The sequence below is a fragment of the Hyposmocoma kahamanoa genome, unplaced genomic scaffold, assembly GCF_003589595.1.
Source record: "Hyposmocoma kahamanoa isolate Upper Pololo Valley unplaced genomic scaffold, ASM358959v1 202, whole genome shotgun sequence".
NCBI lineage: Eukaryota > Metazoa > Arthropoda > Insecta > Lepidoptera > Cosmopterigidae > Hyposmocoma > Hyposmocoma kahamanoa.
This window is the reverse complement of record NW_020653726.1, coordinates 4422932-4433317: the sequence shown is the minus strand read 5'-3', so window position 1 is coordinate 4433317 and position 10386 is coordinate 4422932. Positions and strand designations below refer to the sequence as shown.

The following is a 10386-nucleotide window of genomic DNA, read 5'->3' as shown; positions in this document are numbered from 1 at the left end:
AAGTGGTAACCACCGCCTTTACGCTTCACGCCTTTCACTCATACAAACACACCGTTCTTTACTCTAAATGTTTAAGCGATGAATTAGCTGCATTTGGAATAAATTTAGTTTATAAAATTCTCTATGTATCTGTAATTATATTGGTAATGTACATAAAATAAAATAACATTATGATGAACTGTCATTTTATTTCTCCTATATTTTCGGTACTTGTGATTGCACTGACTCTACTTACTCTTCTAGAACATAGCAGTGCTGTTTTGCGATATAAACAAATAGAATAGGAGCAATTTAGGTTAAGCGCCGATTTGTCATATTGAATTACGATTAAGCACCAGAAATAAAAAGAAATTCGTTTATTACCGTTCCATCTAAAAAAGCGATCCATCCATTTGTCCTAACTACATTCAAATTTAATCTCGTAGAGTGCGCCGCAGTGATTGGCGATATTTTACGATCGAATCCGTTTTATTTACTGGCCCGAAACGCCCAAAACATTTTACTCTGGTTTTGTTCAAGTCCTGCGTTGACGTTGGCAATAAAATATTCTCTTGGTTAAAAGACAAGTTGATAGCAGCTTCAATTAAAGTTGTTCCTGTCTGGTTTTGAGAGTTTCGACCTATAATTGGTAATATTTTTTCAGATATGGTTGACCGGTAAGAGTCTTGGTGGAATTACAGAGGCGTGTCGTTTAACGCCAGGTAAGCGATTTGTTGGTGCCGTCACTTGGTGATGTACCAAAAATCATATTTAAATTATAAATTTATGTTCTATTGGCTATTTTTATTTTGCTATAAAATTTATTGTTCCATCCATCAACTATCTTTGCGCAACTAGGAAACGTAATCACCATAAAATCACACATTGGAACGGTCGAGAGCATCGTATTTTAGAAATGTCCACATCCCCCTAGTTTTACTATCCACTCAACGAGGCACTACTTTATTTATTGAACGGAAAACCCTTTTATGCATTGGAATCCTCACACTAATGGCTGTGTTTTGGAGGCCGGAGCGCGATTTTAATTATTTTCGTCCAATTTACGAGTGGCCATTAAAGGAGAGGTCCCCTGTGACCCATTAGAGTTACGCTTATTTGGAAGGTCCGAGTCTTGTTGATAACTTTACAGCGTTATATTTTATCTAGAAACAGGGACTGAATCAGAGAAATTTTAATTTCGACCGTATTTATTTGTTTAAGCCCACGAAACCAAATAAGGTATTTTTGGGAAAAGATTGGGAGGCATTCTCCGACCTCGTTTGGTTTAATTATGCCTACATTGCACATAGGCAGCATAGTTAAAAAGAAGACTTTGCTGACACTGTGACGAAACCAATTGGAATTAAAACAGCGTGTGTTACGGCACCATCAAAGTAGCATCTCAAAATTTATTTCCCGACAACAACGTCTAATAAACAAGTAATTTTGATCGCTAATTCGCAGTTACACAGGAGTTAAAGTGAGTGTCACTAATACTTTTTCAAATTACTTTTACTTAGTTTTATCGCTAAACCCATCAGAACGGGAAGAAACAACATCCGCAGCGGCCTTTAACACCTGAGCCCTTTCATTGCTTTTAACAGAAATCTACATTTTCTCAAGTCGATTTGCGAAGATTTTCACACAAAAAAGAACATTAGTCCAAATTCAAGAATAGGTGAAGTGAAGAATTTATAAAAATAATAATGCGTACCAGACAACCACACCAATTACATTGCCTCAAACTAGGGAATGCCTTATATTATAAGTCCCAGAGCAACGGGATTCACTAGCACAACCCACCCAAACCAAAACCAGTTTCGATTTCGTTCACGGTGTAAACTGTTGGGCCACCGAGGTCGTCACTTTGATGTAATCACACCCACAGGTAGTACGAAATAAAATTGCAGAAAACATTGTCATCTTTATCAACTAAAACTCGATGAAGATAATCAGGCTTATATATCGTCCCTTAACGTATCTGACTCACAATTTTAACGAAAATGAATTGTTTGTGTCACAAAATACAACATAACGTTCCGTATCGGACTATGTAAATAGATTTATTCCGTCAAAATTATCAGCTACGTTTTTTCGTGATAAATGGGACGTATTATAGAGCACAGAGCAAGATACAGTAGACGGTAAGTTTTTGGACTTTAGGCCGTATTATTGTCAGTAGAGTTTAAATCTGTCCACAAATTACAAAAGTAATTTATAATTCCAATATTTTTATTGAATATCATGATGTTATTACTACCATGATATTCACCTGTTTTTTTGTGAAAATACTTCACTAGTTTATTATTATAATTAATACAATTTTTAAACAAATGCAAAGAAAAATTCCTTCCACCTGGGCGGACTCGAATCAGCGAGTCTTGCCTTAATGTGGCTACCGCTCTGCTAACTAAACTACGGATCGACCTAGCAGATCTTACGAATGTTTCTATATGTCCATTGCGGATTTTAGTACTGGGTTTAATCTGCTTTTTTGCCGTAGTGCCACCTTTGAGATCGGGCACAGAGAGAAATTAAGTAAGATTTGCTGGGTCGATCTATAGCTTAGGTGGCAGACCGGTAACCACGTTGAGGCAAAAACCAGTTCAGTTTTTAAGTAATTTTTCATTGTGTTGTTAGACCATTATACCAATTTATATAAAAGAAATTAAAGATTTTTTTTTCTAAACATTTCAAATAATTTCTCATAAATAATAGTTATTACAACATTACAGAATTTTTCAATGACAAAATGTTAATTTATTATGTAATTAATATAAAATACTTCGATATCCTTCTAAAATTATCTTATGTAATGTATAATTGTATTGATTTATTCCGTATGATCACATAATAAGTAAGTGCCTTAGCCTTACGGGGTGTGATGTGTACATTTATAAGCCACTGTACGCAAAATAATATAAGCGTGTCAATGCACTGAATGAATAAATAAATAAATAATACTAATTTATGATTAGTTTCTTTCTAATTCCATCTCTGTAAGTCCAGTATATTCATGCTGATAACTTTACAGCGCGATATTTTATTCAGGTTCAGAATAAGTGTTAATCCGGACTGCGGCCGGATAACGGCTATCCGGGTGTCCGGACACACGCGATATGTGTCCGTAATTTGAAATGGAAATTAACGCGGTGTAAATTTGTTTAATTAATTGATTTGCGGTCGATTGTTTCCTTTATATTATGAATTGTAAACAGTAATATATTTCGTTTTATTATGACATAAAATATTGAGAAAATTCATTGGAGTAAAATAACAAAGCCTGAATAATTTATTAAATTTTATAAAATTATGAATAAATTTCCCAAAAATTAAAATACCCTAAACCATGAAAGCAACGTCGTTAGAATCTCTAGGGATCTAATCAAAATAAACATAAGAAGCCATTAAAAAATATCTTAGGCTTAGTAGCAGCAAACTTACTCATTTCTGCCGCCAAGCAGTAGGTAATACTGTGTGCTGGTGAACTTATGTCTAAGGGTCGTATTCCAGAACTCTACTCAATGCTCAAGTCAGGATTTGAGCAGACTTGAGTACGATTTCAAGCACTGGAAAAACGACCCTAATGGCAAAGACTTGTATGATTTTCAGTGCTCACTGCAATACTCAAGTCCTGACTTGAGTATTGAGTAGACTTCTGGAATACGACCCTCAGAGTGCCGAGCGTAGCGCCAGTAGTCCTCAGATTTTTGTGATTTAAAATTCTGAGTGGCACTGCAATTGGACAGGAGTGTCGCTTTCCAAAACGTGCACGACTTGTCCGTCCCGTAATTTCGTATCATGAAAAAAAGATTAGATAGAGCAGTGATACATATCCTGGGGAGTTTGCTTATATAGATATGGCAAATTATAATGGGCTACGGGGCATTTTCTTTTCTTTTATTTATAAGGCACCAATAAAGTTCATTATTATAAATACATTATAATCTAGCCAAATACAAGACTAATAAGTAATTTACGTTTCACTTAATGTAATATATATATGAAAATAAAAATAAACAATTAGTATATTTGTGTTACGAAGTATTAACTGGCATAGTCGTAATTATTGAATGAGTGTTATGAAAAAAGGGAAAGTTATTTGGCATAACAGTTTTGTTCAGATGCATTACGTAAGAGAAGGGAGGAGAGCCAGGGACAGACATAAACGAAGTTATTTAGATCAAATAAGGGAATAAGTTAACGTCATGTCGTGTCTGGAACTCAGAACGAGGACGGTGAAGAACATAGTCCCGTGCTAGGAAGACCCTGTATCGCGAGTGCCATGGATACACACATTGAAAACAACAAATTACACTCAAACTCACGAGAGAAATAAAGGTGAGCCATATAAATATTTCTCCCGGCCCGGGAATCGAACCCGGGACTTGAGCATGGTAGCCGTTTAGTCATGGAGGCAGTCAACAGACGAGATGGTTAGCAATTGCTCCATTAACAAGTGCCTATGTCTTGAATGAAAAAACTCGATTCAGTGAATTATGTATCCACCTATATCGAGTTTTTAGGTCTTCGCAATTGTTATGCAATGGAAAGCACAAACCGGTTACCTATCAGTAGTCCGAAATTACATTTTCCAGAAATAACGTTTGGTCGAAATTTCATAACCTCGAAAGTAATTTTGAGAGGGAAATGTTTTTTTCTTTTAAACCTAACTTAACAGAACTTAATCGTGTCTTTGCGATAAACTGTTTTTCCTTCCTATTAATTCCTGAAAGAACAACTGTTTCGTTATAATTCGGTTTTCGGTGTAATGAAAATTCGAACAAACGTTATTTCGGACGAAAAAAATTTCGAGTTTGTTATCACAAATGGCTGCCTATAGGCAAAGGTTTATTTTTATTTAAAGGGTTATTATTTTTGGGTAATTTTTAGGTCGGTTTTCCCAACCAAATTATATAATTATAAGTAATACTTCATAACAATTTTCTTCAATTTTCAAATAATGGAGATTGTCACCGAAATTAGGTTGAGAAAACTAACCTGTATGTTTTTTTATGATTTATCGTCCAAAGACTTAGATGATGCATCTGATAGATAGTGGTATTAGTTACCTTAAAAATCCTAATAATAATTCTAATGTATTTACAATCGAGGTATATGAGATCTTAAATCACTAGGATCACTCTAGATCTCTACCATTCACGCAGGATTGATGAGATACAGCTGTGGTACATAGGCGGCGTCTGCATAGACAGGAAACCGTACCACCAGGACAATGATTAATTATTGAGCTACAAGATTTGACAGAGAAAATGTTTCCTTAAATAAACCTGCAATTACTACGGATAGGCGTGTTGCTTACCATTAGGCGCACAACTTGTTCACACCGTCACCGGGCATCATAAAAAAAAAGTAAACAAAAAATACTTGCCGCTTTGCTCAGGAAAGAACATCGTCGAAACAGATGTAAACAAGAGACGTATTTAAATAAAATATAATTGACTTGCCGAAATTCGATTTAGGCGTCCATTTAAAACCCCTACTTAGCTTTGAGGCTTACTTTTTCATTGGCTTATCAGTCAACATCGATGTAAATATGCTTACACTGACGTTATAAATGCCAAATTTTTGTCAGTATGATGTTAGGATTTACTTCGATTTTTCGTTACAATTATCTCCCTAAACGTTTGTTATCATATTTTGCACATTTGACAACATGAACTGTGAAGCAAAATATTTTGCAATGAATATTTTTAATGAAAATAGAATTGTATTTTAGCTATATGTGTACATTTCATAGCAGGTGACTCTGAAATTTCTTCACTCTGAAATTTTCGTATTTTTTAATACATTACTGTCCTAAGCACATCGGTGGCAAAGTGTGTACATTTGAACTTGATAAACCAACATAGGAGATACATTTTTTATGATTATAAGTGACGGGACGAACAAGTCGTGCGCCTAGTGTTAAACGACACGCCTGTCCATAGCAGTTGCAGTGCCACTCAGAGCTTTAAATTGCTAAGACCTGAAGGGCACTGCCACTGCGCCCCCATCACCCGAAGACACACACTTAAGTTGACAAGTCCCATATGGCTGTAATTTCGCCAGCACTCTTCAAAAATGGAATATACTTATGCTCACATTATTGCTTGGTGACAGAAATAGTGTGAAGAGGAGTCTTTAATTTCACAAAATCTCGACAAAAATAGAAAGTACAGGAGCTGTCGTTACGAAGAAAGTAATGCAATGATTCTTAAGACATCGTGACAAGAAACACGAAAAACTTAAATCAAAATTCCAAACAATCACAATCTACATATATAGAAGATGTGATTTTTCAAACGTTTGCCTTTTTTAAAGAACTCCCAAATATTCAGCTTCAGTACTAGAACAGGCCTCGTTTTGTCGTTTGTCGCTGTACCAATTTACAATGCAAAAGCCGAACCTACTCAGAAATCCTGAATATGACGTTCGATAACTCTAATCCCCTTGATTTTTAAGTCGTCGTCACAAGGAACACTAAAAACTTAAATCAAAATTCGAAACAATCACAGACAACCTACACAGAAGGTGTGCCAGCAAAAAGGTTTTCCAACTAATGGAAAAGGTGACAATATTTCCCTGCGTGAATTCTTTCACAAGGACCTCTAGTGTTACAAAACAAGTGTCGCAATGAAAAAAAAAACACTAAATTGGACAATAAAGTTTATTTACAGAGTAATAACTAAGTTATATATTCGACCAAAAGATTACGCAAATGTATATTTCTGTATTTACTTAGGATATACGTACAAAAAATAAAACAGTTGTATTATGAATACAACTGTTTTATTTTTTGTTTGATTTACATAAACAAATATTACAATACAGCTATTTAAAAATGTTACTGTCGCAGTATCACCTTCTTAAATTTAAATTGGAACTCATTAACATCGACGAGACGTGGGTGCCAGCCTCAACCTTTCTCACCTGTGCGTTGCCATTACGATAATTTGCTTATTTTCGGCTTGCAGTATATACACACATTTTACAGCCGTGGAAATGGGACGGTGTACAAATGTTTTTACCCAGAAACGTAACCCGCCACGGAGCGGGTTACATTTCTAGTAGACTCAATGACCTTATCCACAAGATATGTTGGCTACGTTCATTATAATCGTCGTTTGAAATCTGTCACGCGTTAAGTGCATTAACGAGTCATAGAATATGATTTTTTTTGAAACAAAATACTTAAACATTTCGAAAAACAGTAGTATGAAAATGGAAAAGGAAAACAATTTTCTTTGGAATTACACAAATGTGAAAAATATTTAGGACGCCCTCTGGCCAGATCGAGTGACAATCTGCGAAAGGCTGTCGGCTGCAAATGGATGCGACAAGCTGGGTGCGGATCAGGAGAGGCCTATGTCCAGCAGTGGACTGTAATGGATTGACGACGTTGCTTTTACGGTGTGCAGGCATACGACAAGTTTTTGCGTTAACAATTTCATCTTCGGAGAAAGCTGTGGTGCATATTCTGGTAATGCGGTTCTCATCCATGACATCCATTTTGTTACAAATAAATGCCAACACCTCGTTAATCACAACTTTATGATGTACATATACACTGTACTACGTTTGAAGCCATAATAAAAAAATATTTCTAAGGCAAATATTTTTTTTACCTTAGAATAACATTTTGTATAAAATAGGTAGACTTGTAAATGCTATGTGCTATGCTTGTACAGCTAATAAATACAGCAAGTCGTGGTAGCTTAATGGTTTGACCTACTGCCTCTCAAGCAGAAGGTCCTGGGTTCGAATCCGGGCTTGCACCTCAGGGTTTCTCAGAATTTATGTGAGAAATTTAATTTGAAATTTACCATGAGCTTTGCGGTGAAGAAACCAGCACGTCGAAGAATGTTCACAACCCTCGGAAATCGTGTGAAGTCCCCAAACCGCATTGGACGTATAAATTTGTTGACGATGAATAAAGTAAGTAGACCTTAGTCTAATTAGTTTACACCTTATATGTTTACGTCAATAAATTTTATCAATAAGTTTATATTTTTATTTCTTATCGAGTTCTTAGGTTTTCGCGATTGTTACACATAGGAAATGAAACTGTTTTTCCGGATTTAAATGGCGTATATTTGTTTTTTCAAACAAACCGACGTTTCGGGCTCTTTACAGGTCCCATGGTCACGGTTGACTGTCAACCGGGCCCGAAACGTCGGTTTGTTTGAAAAAACAAATATACGCGATTTAAATCCGGAAAAACAGTTTTTACTTCTTGTTATATTACTTGCAATTTAAATAGCAAGAATTTAGTTAATAAAAAAATATTAATTATATTATTTTTTGTTTGTATTCTTCCTTATTGTTATTGTTTTTTTATTCGTTTAGTTTGTAACTTTTAATTTATTTACCGCGATGGTGAAAAATGAGAATGGTTTTTGTTACACCGTTAGCAGCCTAGATAAATAAAAGAGATAAATAAAAATAAAAAATAAAAAAGAAAGTGACAAGCTTTGGGAATCATGCTATTTGGACCTTTGACCACTGAAACACACAGAGGGAAAAAATGATCGTTACAATAGAGTAAAAAAGTCCAGTCATTCAACCCCGAAGTTAATAATTTGTCATTCACTAATAAATGACAAGAAATGACTACTGTCACTTCTACTAAGGGTTCGATTTTTGAAATACTAATAGAATTCACGAGCGAAAAAACAAAAGCTAATATCTTTTTATATCGCATCAGCTTTTTGACAGGTTGATTTGCAAACAAAATAAATGACATATCAGCTATGGGGAACGATCTGTGATCAACCAAGTTCTGTCACGGGCAGGTAAATAAGAGTAGCTATTACGCGCTCCGTTGGTTGGCAACAGATAATATTCGATAACTCCCTGATTGATGGAACCGTCGATATGAGGATGACGGCTTCATTTCATGCCTCTTGCTAAATAAAGCTTGCATGACACGCGCTTAACAAAATGATGTATTGAGTAGAAGAGCGATTGAGAGGGTTTTACATCAATGTTTAAGAATATTTGGTAAATCGATTTAGATGACGTTTTAAAATAATGAAAGTCAATAAGTACACTGTGATCGAAAAGAGTCTTGAAGATTTCGAGATTATGGTTGTACAGTTGATGCGGAAGGTACTTGAGTCTCTAGCTGACCTTTTGATTCTGAGAACTTTTTTACGTGTTCAACGGAAAAGTGTAATAGATTTTCAGCTTTACTGTTTAAATTAGTATGTGTTCAAGTAAGTATACGTTAAAGATCAAATTGGCTTAAAAAGTTTCTTAAAATGTCAATCACCAGTAATGCAATAAGGAAGTCACACCATAATGAACTTTACGGCTCACAGGTTAAAGGTTAAATTTGTATAATACTTTTCATCATACTTGCACGTAAATGGTATGATTGCATTCAGGCTAAGTTGACTTAAATAATTTTCCACAAGTCCCTTGTTAACAACGTGATTTCCATCGGAAGTGTGTCGACCAGGGTGGCATACCTGATACTCAGAATATCAAAACGATATTCGTTGAATGTCATTCAGGTTTATGCTCCGACCTCGACACACCCAGATGACGAAGTGGAGGCTATGTATGAGGAGATCTCAAAAGCCATGCATAGCTACAAAACCCACTACACGATTGTTATGGGGGACTTCAATGCAAAGTTGGGAAAGCGTTGCGGTGATGAACTGAGAGTGGGGCAATTTGGAGTTGGACAGCGGAACGCCAGAGGCCGGATGTTGGTTGATTTCATGGAAAAGGAGAACCTCTATATGATGAACACCTTTTTCAGGAAATCTCCAACTCGTAAGTGGACCTGGATGAGTCCGGACGGCAAAATAAAAAATGAGATTGACTTTATCATGTCGACGAAAAAGCATATATTCAATGATGTCTCTGTGATCAACACCGTTAAAACAGGAAGTGATCACCGGTTGGTACGAGGCACATTGAATATCAATATCCAGCTGGAAAGAACTCGACTGATAGAGTCTACGCTCCGACCAATACCTGCACAACTCTAAAACCCCGAGAGCTTTCAGCTGGAACTTCAAAACCGCTTCGAATCCCTCGAAAACTGCATAAATGTGGACGATCTAAACAACATGGTGGTGGACACTGTCCGTACGGTTGGGTCCAAGTTTTTCAAAACCCACCGTATCAGAATAAAGAAACTCTCCGACAAAACACTTCAACTCATGGAACATAGAAATGAAATGAGGCTACAGAACTCAGAGGATGCAACTCACTACAGGCGGCTAAATAGGCAGATAACGAAGTCTTTGACTAGCGACATACGCCAATTTAATACAGAGCGTATTAAAGAGGCCATTGAGCGGAACAAAGGCTCCAAGGTGTTCGCGAGAGATCTGTCTATTGGGCTAAGCCAACTGACGAAGCTAAAGACTGATGACGGTAGCATCATTTCAT

The 10386-nt window shown here is 36.1% G+C and overlaps 1 pseudogene; it reads left to right on the top strand.

Annotated features, from left to right (window-relative positions):
• Positions 1-9012: 9012 nt before the first annotated feature.
• Positions 9013-10386, top strand: part of LOC113227084 — a 2879-nt pseudogene continuing 1505 nt past the window's right edge.